The sequence below is a fragment of the Engystomops pustulosus genome, chromosome 4 (assembly GCF_040894005.1).
Source record: "Engystomops pustulosus chromosome 4, aEngPut4.maternal, whole genome shotgun sequence".
NCBI classification, from domain to species: Eukaryota; Metazoa; Chordata; class Amphibia; order Anura; family Leptodactylidae; genus Engystomops; species Engystomops pustulosus.
The window spans coordinates 184982001-184996256 of record NC_092414.1 but is presented as its reverse complement, the minus strand read 5'-3'; positions in this window follow the sequence as shown (position 1 = coordinate 184996256).

Below are 14256 nucleotides of genomic sequence, written 5' to 3'. Positions count from 1 at the left end.
GGATATGTGATAGATAGATAGATGGATATGAGATAGATGGATATGTGATAGATAGATAGATGGATATGAGATAGATGGATATGTGATAGATAGATAGATGGATATGTGATAGATAGATGACAGCTTCTCACATGTTGCTGATGTTTAGCGACTTCCCTGCTAGTCAGGCACAGGGGCCCCTTTGCAGGAGAGCAGTGTAACATGGAGGGACAGTGCATGGAGGAGAGTACAGGAGGAGGACTGCAGGAGAGCAGTGTAACATGGAGGGACAGTGCATGGAGGAGAGTACAGGAGGAGGACTGCAGGAGAGCAGTGTAACATGGAGGGACAGTGCATGGAGGAGAGTACAGGAGGAGGACTGCAGGAGAGCAGTGTAACATGGAGGGACAGTGCATGGTGGAGAGTACAGGAGGAGGACTGCAGGACAGCAGTGTAACATGGAGGGACAGTGTATGGAGGAGGACTGCAGGAGAGCAGTGTAACATGGAGGGACAGTGAATGGTGGAAAGTACAGGAGGAGGACTGCAGGACAGCAGTGTAACATGGAGGGACAGTGTATGGAGGAGGACTGCAGGAGAGCAGTGTAACATGGAGGGATAGTGCATGGTGGAGAGTACAGGAGGAGGACTGCATCAGGAGAGATCAGAGCTCAGCCTGTTACTTGTGTTATCTCTGCAGCCTCCTGTGTGACCTGACTAATGGTGGAGGGAGGAAAGGGCTGATACATTGCTATGATCCATGTTGGGAGAGGACTCCTCTGAGCAGACATGTCTGGCTGCAGTTACCTTGTATCTGCTGCTGTAGGCTCCTGTGTAGCTGGTGAGCAGTGGCCATCACAGCACAATCTCTGCCCCTCCTCCTCTCTCACCTCCTATTGGCTGCAGTGTGTCAGGTGATCTCTCAGTGTGCAGAGGAGCTGTGAGCCCGTGGAGTGATCTGTAGTGGAGAAAAGCTGACTGACTCCCTGTGCGCAGACTCGGCCAGATCAGCTGTTGCTCAGGACGGGACACAGCTACCACCGGGGGGCGCCAGCAACCAGAACAAAAGGAGTTATCTCCGTAAGCCTGCAGATTTTGTAATAAGTGTAAATGGTGAAAGTGCATTGGACCCAATTACAGCAATGTGCAATGGTGACACAACCCCTTTAATAAGATGCAAAATAATTACATTTGTTTGCCAACAGAGCTCTGTTCACGAGAACAGGGGTCTGTTGTGCACGCCCCTAGATGAATTGAGAAGCTGGTCGCAACTACATCTTCCTCTCTATTCATTTTTAATGGTGATTTTGGAGATGGCTGGGCACAGTACTGGCAGGCCCCAACTTACAGAGGACCCCTAGACGGACCTCTCCGCCCACTGTGACCTCTGGATGCTGGGAATTTACTGATCTTTAGTCCCTCGCTGCAATGGTCAACTTAAGAGTTATGAAAAGTGTCTGCAATGAAATTTTATTGCTAATGCTTGTTCCCATGACAGCCCAAAATATGAAAATCCTAGTGTCACAGGGTTTCAAAATATACTTTGTCTGGAGTTACACTCCAGTTCTGACTTCCATACAAATTCAACTTAAAAACCAACCTACAGCACCTATCCTGTACGTATCGGTACTCCAGCCCCTGAAAGTGATGCCCTTTCACGAGAACAGAGGGTCCGTTGAACCCTCTTCATAACACAAGATGAAGAGAGCAGCTAGTTGTGTATGGCAATCTTCTTCAGCACCATAGAGATGAATAGAGCATCTGGCGCGCGTGAGACTGGCTGCTCTTCATCTTGGCTACAACGGATCCCTGTTCTTGTAATATGTGGGGGGTCCTCCAATCAGCAACTTGAATCTGGCTGAAAAACCCCTTTATTTGAAGCTCAGTATATCAAATGGTCCAATTATGCAAGAAGGCTTTCACTTCTATACAAAATCTTCTTCGGTTTCCTTGGATGTTTTTTAACAAGTCTATTTTCGAGGTAGTTTTTTCGCACATTGCTATTATAGTTTTTTTATTGCTATTATAGTTGCATCATAGTTTTTTTTCCCCTTAATATCCGATGAGGAATAACTGCTGCAAATTTATATCCGTGAACGCGCCCTTACCAGTACTTTATTGATGTTGCTATAACAACCAATAAATGTTTCTGGACCTATCCGGTCTTTTTAAGATGAAGTTTAGATTTATGAAATGTCCTGTAAAATAAATGTGCTGTAGGTGAGTGCCAGACATCTATTTTTATACTTTCACACAGTTTTTAGTTTGGGACTTGCAGTGAGAAATCTGATGTCAGGCAGATAATTAGATTGAGTTTTCATAAACTGGGTTTTTGACCCTTTGAATCATTGAATAAAATGTTTTCATAGAAAAAATATATATACCTATATTATATCCAGTTTAGTCTGATCTCTAGCAGTTATAATCCAGCGGATGGCAAAGTCCATAATATAGACGACTATTTTCCTCATTTTAGGGGAAATATTCAGATTTAAAAAAAAAATCTGAATAAATACCAGGATCAAAGACCCATTTCCAGAATTATAGACATTGTTTCCTGTAATACCAGGCACTTCTTAAAGGGGTTGCCCACTTTTCAGTAAATCTCTTCCATTCACGGTGCCAGGGAGAGGAGGAGGGGTTGAGCGCCGCTCACCTCTGGCCCTCTCCATAGGAATATATGTCGCACAGCGCCGTATTCCGGAGAAAGAAAGGACATGTCCTATATTTCTAGGGTACGGTGCCGCACCGTACCGCTCCCGTACGGCACCGCAAGGCCATTGCAATGTATTGGGGACGTATATACACCGTATATACGTCAGCTGCATATACGTCCCTCATACATTTGCGTGAATATTAGACTGGTCTCTGCATGTATATGTACCTGTGTCTTTGCCTTCTTTGAAAGCGTTAGCCTTTTCCGGTTCTCGCCTTGCTTCCCTCTCCATATATAAATCTTCCTCACTGCTCTAGGCCGTCCCCCACTGTCTTTCTCTCACAGTCCGTCTTACTTACAGGCACAGGGAGATGGGATGGGGAAGAGCAGGATGAGTTATAATCTCCTACTGCAGGCCCCTTCTTTTTATCAAAGCTCTGATATGTAAACAAAGAAGCATAGAGAGTCTGCAGACTAAACTAGAGTAAGTATCAGGACTCTTCAAAAATCCATAAAATCCACAAATTGATTTTATAAATATTAACCCTCTAAAACCTACAAAAATCTCAACACTATCATGGCCTGCCTTGTATGGTGCAACAACCATTGTCCATACATAGACTGTAAAAAATTTTTCACATAAAGTACATGGCCCTTTTTTATCATTCTATTTGGTTTATTGCTTCATAAATGAAAAGACATGACCAGGTGCCATAGATCACTATGAGGGGCCGCAATTGGATCACAATAATAATCAGAACCAAAAACTGGCCATTTTCCCCTGGCTCCCATATACCTGGATTGACACAGTATGCAAGTATTTTGGTTGGTTGTCCGCTGGCAGACATCGTTGATGTTTGATTATATTCTCCGGAACATAGACTACAACATGATAAAATTTGCCATCCTTTCGTCATCTTTTAGGAAATTGCTAACCAGTTGGGGCAAGCCAATTTTAGTTGGCTAAGTTGTTAAGAGGCTTCTCCGGGTTTTTATAGTTTTACTATGGACCCAAAGTGGTATCAACCTAATAAAGAACATATATTTACCTCTAGTGCAGCAGGGGACTGGCTGTAGTGGGACCTAAGTCCAGAGAAACTGTATACATGCTCACTTGCATTTAGATTCTGGAAGTGGGTCAAGGTCTGGTCCACGATTGTGCTGAAGCACACGCACCAATATTTCTGCATCCTTTTGCATTGTTTCTATATGGTCCGGCCTCCCAGTGCATTTTGCACCACCCGAGGAAGAGTGGGAAGGAAAACGTGCATTGGGGCATCCAGTACCTATCCTCCAGTGGCAATAAGGCTGGGCTCACATCACGGTTTTTGTAAATGCTAAGCATAGGTGTTTGGAAAGCTCCTGATTTATACGCTGAGCATAGACATTGACGTATACTGGCAGAAGGAAGCCTAAGTGTTGCCTCCTTTTGACCAGTATATGACGTATTCTGTAAAAAAGACAGGATGGAAATATGTAGCAAGTTACGTCTTTCCATCCTGCTCCCCTCCTACTGAGCAACTTATGCGCTTATTAGAGGCAGTGTATTGCACCCCAAACCCTAGCTTTGCCGAGCAGATAAGTCGCTCTGCATGAGGGGGAGATTGGGTGATGTCACAATCTATGTAAGGACAGTGACATCACTGGGGAAACGCCTCATAAATCAGCAGCAGCAGCCAATTACTGGCTGCTGCCTTTGTTTACTTCCACCACCTGAGTCAGGGGTTGGTGGGGGGTACAGCATACAGTGGGACACATCTGTGCCATATGTTGTAAGGACTGAGCATTATGAGTTGGTCCCTGTGCTTTTATGTATAAAGCACATGTTATCCCTCCAGTATGGCATCACCCACTGTGTCTCTTTCTCAGCTGCAGCTCCTCCTATTCATCAGAGCTCAGACATGTAAACAAAGATCCACAGAGAGTTTGCAGCAACCCTAAAGTAAGTAGCAGGAATGCTTAACATGATGAACATCCAGAAAAAATTATTAAGGCACATGGGCAACTTGCGTAAAAGAGTGCCGTCCCCTTAAATATATTGCTATATTGAAGATGTTGTTTCTTAATGGGTTCGGGATGGAGGGCACCAAAGGTAAGTATACATTCTTTATTATTTTTACACCTGCAAACACAGTGACTATGACCCTATATTATCCAGCTTTTGTATAACATCCATTCATATGACGGCTAAGATGCCACAAGTGGATAAACCCAATAGTTACTGACTCATAATAGTAATCCTTCTAAACTGCAATTCCTTAAGATTTACAGTATCCTGCCTGACGTGTTCGTAGATAATGGCAGGATACTGTTCACCGCTGATGCTTTTCAGATATTGCCTCTGGATAACGGCATTGTACAAATCACTGCGGATAACATCTAATCCTAGTTATTATGTGCCTGAGCTTCAATATTCCGTGGCAGGTAAAACCCAGCGCCTCGGAAGCCGCCCTATAAGGAGAGCCGCCATTTGTTCTGCTTTGTTAAATCATCTCCTTCCGACAGATCATTAATTCATGAGGAAATAATTGTAATGAGGCGGAAGAGGCTCACGCTAATTTTATGGTCTGTGACAAGTCCGGTCACGCACTGCATTTGCCAGGACTGTGTCAGGTTCATTATACAAAATTTTACCCCAAGTCCCAAAGCGTTTCACCTGGATCAAAGTGGAGAAATTAATTACAGCTTCGTCTTCAATTAGAATTTCATTCCGTGTTAATTGCCTGAGCGAGGCCGGACAGCTTGGGATCACAAGGCGGATTTCAGATTTTACGACCCTGCATGAGGCCAAGCTCAGTCACCTGTCAGAGACGCGGTCGGTTGAGCGATTTGTTCCATGGTCTTGTGTCCTCATTATCCGCTACTCCATTGACAGCTCCCACCTGGTAAAATAAATGCACCAAATGTTGTTTTCAGTGCAACTGTTTATGGCTCATCCCTAGAATTAAATACAATGTTCCTCATTATGCACAAGGCTTGAGTGCGATAAAATATATCACATTAGCGTCCTCTGCACAATGACTGCTATTCCGGTCAGGCAGAAGGAGTAGACATCAAAATAGGAACTTATGTTGTTGTTATCACTTAGCTTTCTAGAAACTTTGTAATATATCCTATCCCTCAGTCTCTCCTAATCTCTGCTGAATTCAATCTTGCTAGTAAGGCAGACAGAAGCTTGTTGTAGTGTTATATTACATAGAAGTTCTATGCAGAGAGTAGGGGGAACAGTGAGTCACGGCAGCTAGGTCTCCACCCACTAGACGAGAGAAGAAAGGTGCTGGAGCGTAAAGATTTTTTCATACCCAGAAACAGTGCTATTTGTCATCTCCGCAGACTGGACTACTGACTTCTGCAAAACTTTTTGAATAGTTAATCTTAAAACCACATCCAACGAACTTGCCCCTGGTGTCTTGACTTAAAATAGCAGGCGGCAGGGTTGAATCTAAGCTTTCTGATGCCTGAGGCGGTTAAAGAGGTTTTTCCACAAAACAAGTTAAGCCCTATCCAAAGTCTGTGATAAGCCTGGATATGCGCATCTTGCCGCTTCGGGAGCAACGTGGGATCCAACTGGGGTACATCAACCCCACCGGACACCCCTCGTTCTAGTGATCTGTAAGGGTCCCATCACTGAGACCCTCACTGATCAGCAAGTTAGGCCGTATCCTGTATTTCTTTTTTTTTTTGTAATTGTTTTTTATTTTGAAATATAACACGTATAATATACAATACAGTATGTGTTACAGGCACAAAATATCGTGACATTACAATAAAAACATCCTGTTCATGGTTTTATGATCAATTAATTGCAATGCACAATTTTCAAAGTTTCCGCGTATCCATATATTGCCTGCGTATTGGTAGCAAGGTTATAACCCCTTTAATATATATTTTAGAAAGTGGGTTCTCCATGAAGTGTCCGACACCCACATAAGATGTGAAGATATTTTTAATTGTGAGGTCCTCCATCTTGCTACAGGTGGTGCTTCCTGAGGTGGAAGGCTCAACTTGCCTCATGGATGGTGCACCCCTGGTTGGCAGCAAGAGATAGTCTATGGTCACATAGGGCAAACCTGTTGCCTTTTATGATAGCAGCATAGTCAATTTTTACAAATTCTCTTTCACATGTGCAACACCCCTGCCAACGTATAGGCAGGCTGGTAGTTGCGAATAGCGCCCTCTCCAGGTTAGGAGCTGTCAGAGGGAGTCATGAACCCTCTTGTAAGTTTCTAGCACTGGGAGATTATGTAATAGCAGCTGTAGCCTCTGCCTGGAAAAGCAATAGTTAAATGGGGGTGGAAGATGTTATCCAATTATGTGGCTGTATTGTAAACTGGAATGTTATTGGAGAGGTGCTGCCACCTGACCAGGGGGAGTATAAAACCCCTGTGTAGGGGGAGCACATGGTCCAGTCTGCAGTGGTCTTAGCTGGTCTGTCTTTGCTTGTCAGCAGTCCAGACCTCATGGTCTTTCCACACAGCAGAGAGTCAGATTTGCTGTCAGAGTGAAGAGAGAGAAGAGAGAGTGTGGAGAACACCTTTAGTGCTGCCACAGAACCAAATCCCAGGAACTGAGTCAGGAGACTCTAATCCAGAGCTGCAGCTTCCACAGTTTGGACACAGCTCCATCTCCATTATCCCAGCCTGCATCTACCATCAGGCTGGCGCATTATTCCGGAGGACCCCTCTCCACGACCACTCCAGTACCAGAATCCAGATCTGCTGTTTGACCGTTTAGGCCCGTTGCCTGCTACCTCTTCAATAAAGAATTGTGAATTCATTCGCACAATGTTGCCTCCGTCTGATCCCTGGATACGGCTGTCTACCACCACGGGCTCCCCCATCCATTACCCAGGGACTGATCTTACAGACATTCAGGGGTTGCTCCAGGGAGAAACCATTGCATCAGCCTCTCCCTCCATATTCCTTCCACACACCACCTGCTGGAGAGCTGCCAGGCTGTAGGACAGCCCTCCAGTCCCCATACCAAGCATCGTGACATCAGTGTGCCCAAAGCCGCACTAGCCAGCCACTCCGGTATTCTGGGCCCTGGCTACCTCCAAGCCCCAAGAAAAGCCTAGGCCCGGTGGAGGATGTTGCACATGCTTTTAAATTTTATTTTTTTATTTTTTTTGCTATGCTTTTACTTGGGGCTTGACCCATTATGGAGGCTTTCAAGAACACACAGCGCTCAATTTTAGTAAGCTGGAGCAGCATGTCTGGCCTGTGTGACCTGAGCTTTCGGGTGGGGGGATATTTTTCCCTTTGGATCCGCATAGTACTATACAGATAACTGTAATTAATTTGTACTCTCCAAATAACAGGATTTCCCCCTTGTAGTCTGCAGTTTTTCACAGTTTCTAATTGTTTGTCCAGTGACAGGCGCATTCATTTTAATGCAGACGTAAGAGATTTCTTCTAGAAAAATATGCGCCGTACCAGAACCGCATCGGTGTTAACCACACAGTTTGACATGATTAATTTTGCACGCTGGTGTCTGCTATAATACATTATAATGCAGGAGACCGGAGCTGAGAATGGCGAGCGATTGGCGTGTTCTGCTACGCGGCAGGACTGGGATGTAATGCTGAGCCATCCGTGATGCTGGAAATTATTTTTCTCCATATGAAATCATATATACATGACACCCAAGATATGAACATCCATACACATTGATATAGAAGTACAGACACTGAAAATGTCTTATTCACCCCGTAATAAGAACCAAGACACAAAATATATTTAAAAATATGTTCCAAATTAGATTATTTAATTAGTATTATAGCGGAAGAAAATTGGGCACTTGTCCTGCATCTTCGTGGCATGAATTCACACCGTGGTATTGTTTCTAACATTGCATAGTTATTACATCGGCTCTGTATAATTATGTGTGTGCTGAATGGAAGTATTACATGGATAACGTTGAGTCTTTGCTCAACTGAGAGCAAACCTGTGTTCTGGCTTCATTAACTCCTGGGCTACCAAGCTTGTTATCATCCTGAATTTGGCTCCTCTCCAATATACTAACATGTCCCACTTGAGGATGAACCTAATACTGTAGTGTATAGCTGTAATATTTAGTGGATATTGGGGGAGTATTATCTGGAAGAGTAAATATGTGTGAGGCACTTTTTTGTAGAATAAAAATAATGTATTTTTTTTTTAATTGAATGTGAGATTTGTGACATTTTTAATTTTTTCTGTTCAGCATTAAAACTCTTTGATAAAGAATTGGTTTTGCTGTCATCAAATAAAGCTCAGCGCCTATTAGGTTTGGAGACCAAACATGACTCATCTACTATGCTTCTGCAACACCCCTGCCGATGCAAGGCAGAGGGGTTGTTGCGAGTACGCCCCACCATGTAGCTTGCAGCCTGTGAGGGCTCTGGTCAGCCCCACAGCATGTCACTACATAACACAGATGAGCACTGCAGCGGTAGAGTCTGCCTGGTAAGGCAGGAGTTAATTGCTTGATGTAATATGTGTCAGCCAATCACATGTGTTCAAATCTTGTATCTGTGAGCTGAGATGTAATTGGAGGAGTAGCCACCACCTGACCAGTGGGAGTAACGAAACCCCTGGTCAGGAAAGTTCTAGAGTTCACTCTTAGAGTTCAGAAGAAGAGTCCAGTGTGAGGAGAGAGTTCTCTCTCACAGATCAGATTAGAGACTCAGAGGAGTCAGTGCAGCCAGCACACCAGACCAGAGCAGGAGAGCTCAGCTCTCTGCCTGAAGAGTGTAGTGAGTTAGTTAGTGAGAGGAAAGGGGTATCATCCTACCTTCAAGGGTGATATCTGAAGCAACCCAGGACAAGCTGAAGCATCCTACTAGGACACAGCTATCTCCCAGCCTGCTAGTGATCTACTCCTGTGGATCCCTCCAACTGCATCTCCAGCATTCTACCATTTGTCAAGGCACGTTGCTACTGTTCCTGCCAGTTCCAATAAAGAACTGTAAGTTATTTTTGTTCAACGTCTGCCTCCGTCTGGTCCCTGCTACTACGGCTGTTACCATCACAGGCACCCTGTCCACTACACAGAGACTTATACTCTAGACACCAAGTGGTTGCCCCAGGGAGAACCGCTATAGCAGCCTCTCCCTCATCATTTCTTGCCAACACCACCTGCTGGAGACCTGCCAGGCTGTAGGACAGCCCTCCGGTTCCCCATACCAAGCACCATGACACTAGCGTGCCTAGGCCGCAACCGCCAGCCACTCAGGTACTGCGGGCCCAGGCTGTCTCCAGGCCCCAAGAAAAGGCTAAGCCCTGCTGGGGGATGTGGCACTTCCATTTGGAGTTCTGTGTATCCCCCAAGTCCATGTCTTAGGACAAATTGAGAGCCAATTTGGTGTTTTTATTCTTATCTGATTCCATTTTTGTGTGGATTCCTTTTTTTTATTATATGTTTTATATTGATGATTTTGGGGGCAGTTATCCTGCCTGAGCTGATGTTAAGGCCTTAAAGGACATCTACAACCAGGATGAAGGGTTGTATGCAAATGAGCCTGAGGGGCTCCAGGTTTCATTAACACATATGGAGCCTGGATACAAGTCTGTATTCTGGAGATGATTGATTTCATCAATACTGTGGATATGCTCTGTGATCTATTCAGTGAACATCCTGCAGTGAGCAGTGACTTTGGCCATCATGTCTTGGGATGGTGGTGGATCCTTTCTGGGATGATGAAGACATGACTTCTGAAAACTCTCTACGGAAAAGTGCCAGACTATTATGAGATTTGATGGCCAGAATGAAAACCTTAAAATCTCAGGTGTAAGGTTCTGCAACCCCCTGAGAGTAGGTAAGGTCCGGAAGCTTATTATCGTTTTCACAAACACCCCAAGGACCTACAGAAGTCAGAGAGTGGACCACACAACTAAACTCCTCTGAAAGACAGAGTAATCACGTTCATCAACACTAGTGGAACAGAACACAGTTGGTAGGACTGCCACCAGTTTCCCATTACCTATAAGCCTGGACCTTAAAGGACACCTGTCATCAGGTCTGTGTCACTAGTCCTGTCACCTCTACCTGTTGGAGCAGCTCACAAGGATCCCATCCCAATCTTTATGTAGTTATTTCATACATTAATCATTGTAAAATCATCTATTCTTTATTATGTAAATGAGACTGGTCACATGGTCAGAGGCAGTGATGTCACCCCTGTTCTCCCTCCCCTCTCCTCCCCCTGCTCATGTCTGTGTGTAATGTATAGTAAAGTATTGCTGGTATCTGTGCTGCATCTGCTGACATGCTGCATCCTCCTAATATACAGGTGAGAGACACAGACATCAGCTACACATGAATCTGACATGTTCTGCTGTAACATGGCTGCCTGGAGCTGCTGTATCTCTCCTATACACACACACACAGGCTGCAGGGGGCGTGGCCACCAGCACCAGGAAGCACATCATTATACAGCCTCACATCATTACACAGGCTGTCAGTCATGCACTGGGGGTGTGGCTGTGCCTCCCACTCATGAATAGAGTGGACAGCTTGAATATGCTAATGCTTCATTGGACATTTCACAGGTCATTTGCATACAGCTTTAGGACCTCATTGCTTAGGTTTACAGGCATGTACAGGGACAATGAAGGGATGGAGGCAATGCTCTCTAATGGCAGTTTATGAAAATATATTTAGTTTAGGGGGGTTATTTTGCATGACGGGTTCTATTTAAGTTGGCCAAAATATGCCGAAATATATATTTTAAAATGCTACAAAATACAGGTGGTAGTGCAACAAATTTCAGCAGGCAAAAATGAGGTCTATTACCATGCCTTGGGACTGGACAGCCACTGGAAGGTGCGGCAAGCAGTTGCAGGGTGTCTTCAGCACCATGTTCATATGACCTTCCACCAGAATGGAACAACCGGTACCAGATTTGGTACTAGGACTGTCCTAGTTTCCCTTTTCTTGGGTACGGCGCTGGAAAATTCCCAACATAAGACGGATCAAGAAGCCTTGATGAATGATCATAGAGAGGTGGCTCTGCAGCCATTGGTTACAGCTTGGACCCCCTCACATTTGGAGATAAAACATTGCTCAGCTACTATGCTCCATTAGGAGTTCTGTGTACACCCACCCCAGGGTCCTAAGATTGTTGTTCGTTCCATTACCTATATCACGGAAAGGTAATTTGTGATGGCTAGGAATGGATGCACCATAAATACTGAAATGACATCTAGGTTCCATTAGTAGAGATGTTTTGGTTTGGTTACTCCCAGGCTGCCAAAGGTGTGATATATCCTGCTCTGGGATTTTGAAACCTTGCACTTGGAGAGACTTGACATGATGTAATATTTGCATATTTTCCACAAAGGATTTTTAGAAGTTATAGTAACATGAAAGGAAAATACCAAACATTGAAATGATTGTGCTCGTAATTCTGTCATCGCTGTGAAAACCAATCTTGGCTCTCAGGAAAAGATGAAGCAACGTATTTGACAAAAAATCCTTACTTTCATTGTGTGGCCTGTCAGCATGAGATTGAGGGAAAGAGAAGCTATGCTACGTTTTACTGAAAGCTATTTGTTAACTCATTCCTATCACCTAAAATGTGTTGATGGTGCAGTCTTCTGTATGTAGCTCTGCAATGATAGGACAACTGGACCTACATCCAAACAGAAATTCTAGTAGAAATTCTTCACAAAATAGTTTAATCTGCAAAGGGGGACCAACTACATAGTAATGCCTATGGATTTAGAATGGGTGCCATAAAATCTCCTGTATGTATCTACAGTAGTGGAGTATATAGTGGAGGATATATCTAAATGGGATCACAAAATGCTACAATACACAAAATAATTGAAATCCATTGCTTGCAATTCACCAGGTTTCCATTTTTGTAAGACGCTACCAGTCCATCATCTATGCCACCAAGCAAAATGTGAAGGACAGGAGCGCTATTATCCCACGCGTTTCGGAGGGAGGGATGCTAGGTGACAGCGTTGTGGAAATAACAACTGGAGCTCAAATAAGGTCATTCCAAATGAGAATTGTTAATCTACCATTCATAGATTTCACAGATTTGTACAAAAGTGAGCAGCCATGAGCAAATCATCCAAGGAAATCAATTGGTTAGGTATAAAGCAATACCCAGCCTTGTCATGTTACGTCTCAGCGACCAACCACCTCCTAGATCCTCGGAGCGGTGTTGTGTATCAATACCTGGATAGTTTATGGACGATATATTCTACTGGATATGTGGTTCAGGGTCAGGTTGTTATAAAGTTCTAAAAAAATTGACATAAATTCTGATTCAACTTCATCTTTTCCTAAAACGAACTGCGACTTCCAACCTCAACAAATCATCACCACTTAATGTTATTTAATTACACAGTTTTATCCTTTTTCAGAGATTTTTATATTAGTTACCTATCCATAGTACCTATGGATAGTTCGTTTTAGGAAGGGTCATTCATTCATCCATTCAAGGGTCATTCACAATCTTGAACCAAATACACTGAAGCTTGTCCCCATTCACTTAAAGGGATTGTACCAAGTCTTTTTGTGAGCTGATTGGTTAGGGTCAGTCTGTTGGGACTCTCTCGATCAAGAGAACTGGTAGAGCAGCAGGTCGCACATGTTTCCTACCGCTCTGTTTAATGGAAATTTGGGTAATTGGCTAGCTAGTGGCCAGGCCTCCACAGATCAAAGATTCCAGTAGGTAAAAACAATATAACTTGTCAACAAGCAGTGTGTGGGCTGCACATTTGGTCCTCTTATACCAAGATACAGGATCGATTATATAACAGAAGAAAAAAAAATGGTTTCCGTCGTCCTTGAATTAAAATGATCCAGTAAGTCTTTATTACCGGTAAATCCTTTAAAAATGAGTGTAACATGGTACAATCGATAAAATATATATTTGACTAAATGACGTCCAAGAGTCCTTTGTCAAGCAAGCTGCGATGATATATTTTGTCCTGATCTACAAGATAAGGTCAATTCTAACAATAGCTTAAAAATTCAGGTATAACTGCAAATGGTCCCTCTCTACTCAGGGATATCTAGGCCAAAAATTTTAGATGACGAATTCAAAGATAATGGGGGTCATTTACTAAGGGCCCGATTCGTGTTTTCCCGACGTGTTACCCGAATATTTCCGAATTGCGCCGATTTTTCCTGTATTGCCCCGGGATTTTGGAGCATGTGATCGGATTGTGGCGCATCGGCGCTGGCATGCACGCGATGGAAATTGGGGGGCGCGGCCGAACGAAAACCCGACGGATTCAGAAAAACCGCCACTTTAAAAAAAAAAAAAAAAGTTTCGCGAGACTCTTCACTTAGCCTGGCTTGGTGAACTCCAGTGCATTCAGCGCAGCAGCGACACCTGGTGGACGTCAGAGGAACTGCCTTAGTGAATCGCCGGACGACCCGAATCTAACGCAGAGAACGCGCCGCTGGATCGCGAATGGACCGGGTAAGTAAATCCGCCCCAATATCCTCATTAGCTAATAAGTGGGTGTTCACTACCCAGTGTTCAGCAGCTGAATCATACAGAATAGAACAGGCAGCAGAAAGCTCCGTTATCTGTGTAGTGGCTGAATAGAGTCACTGCAGCTTATCTCCCATTCATCTAAATGGAGATGATGTGCAGTGACTTGGTCTGACCACTAC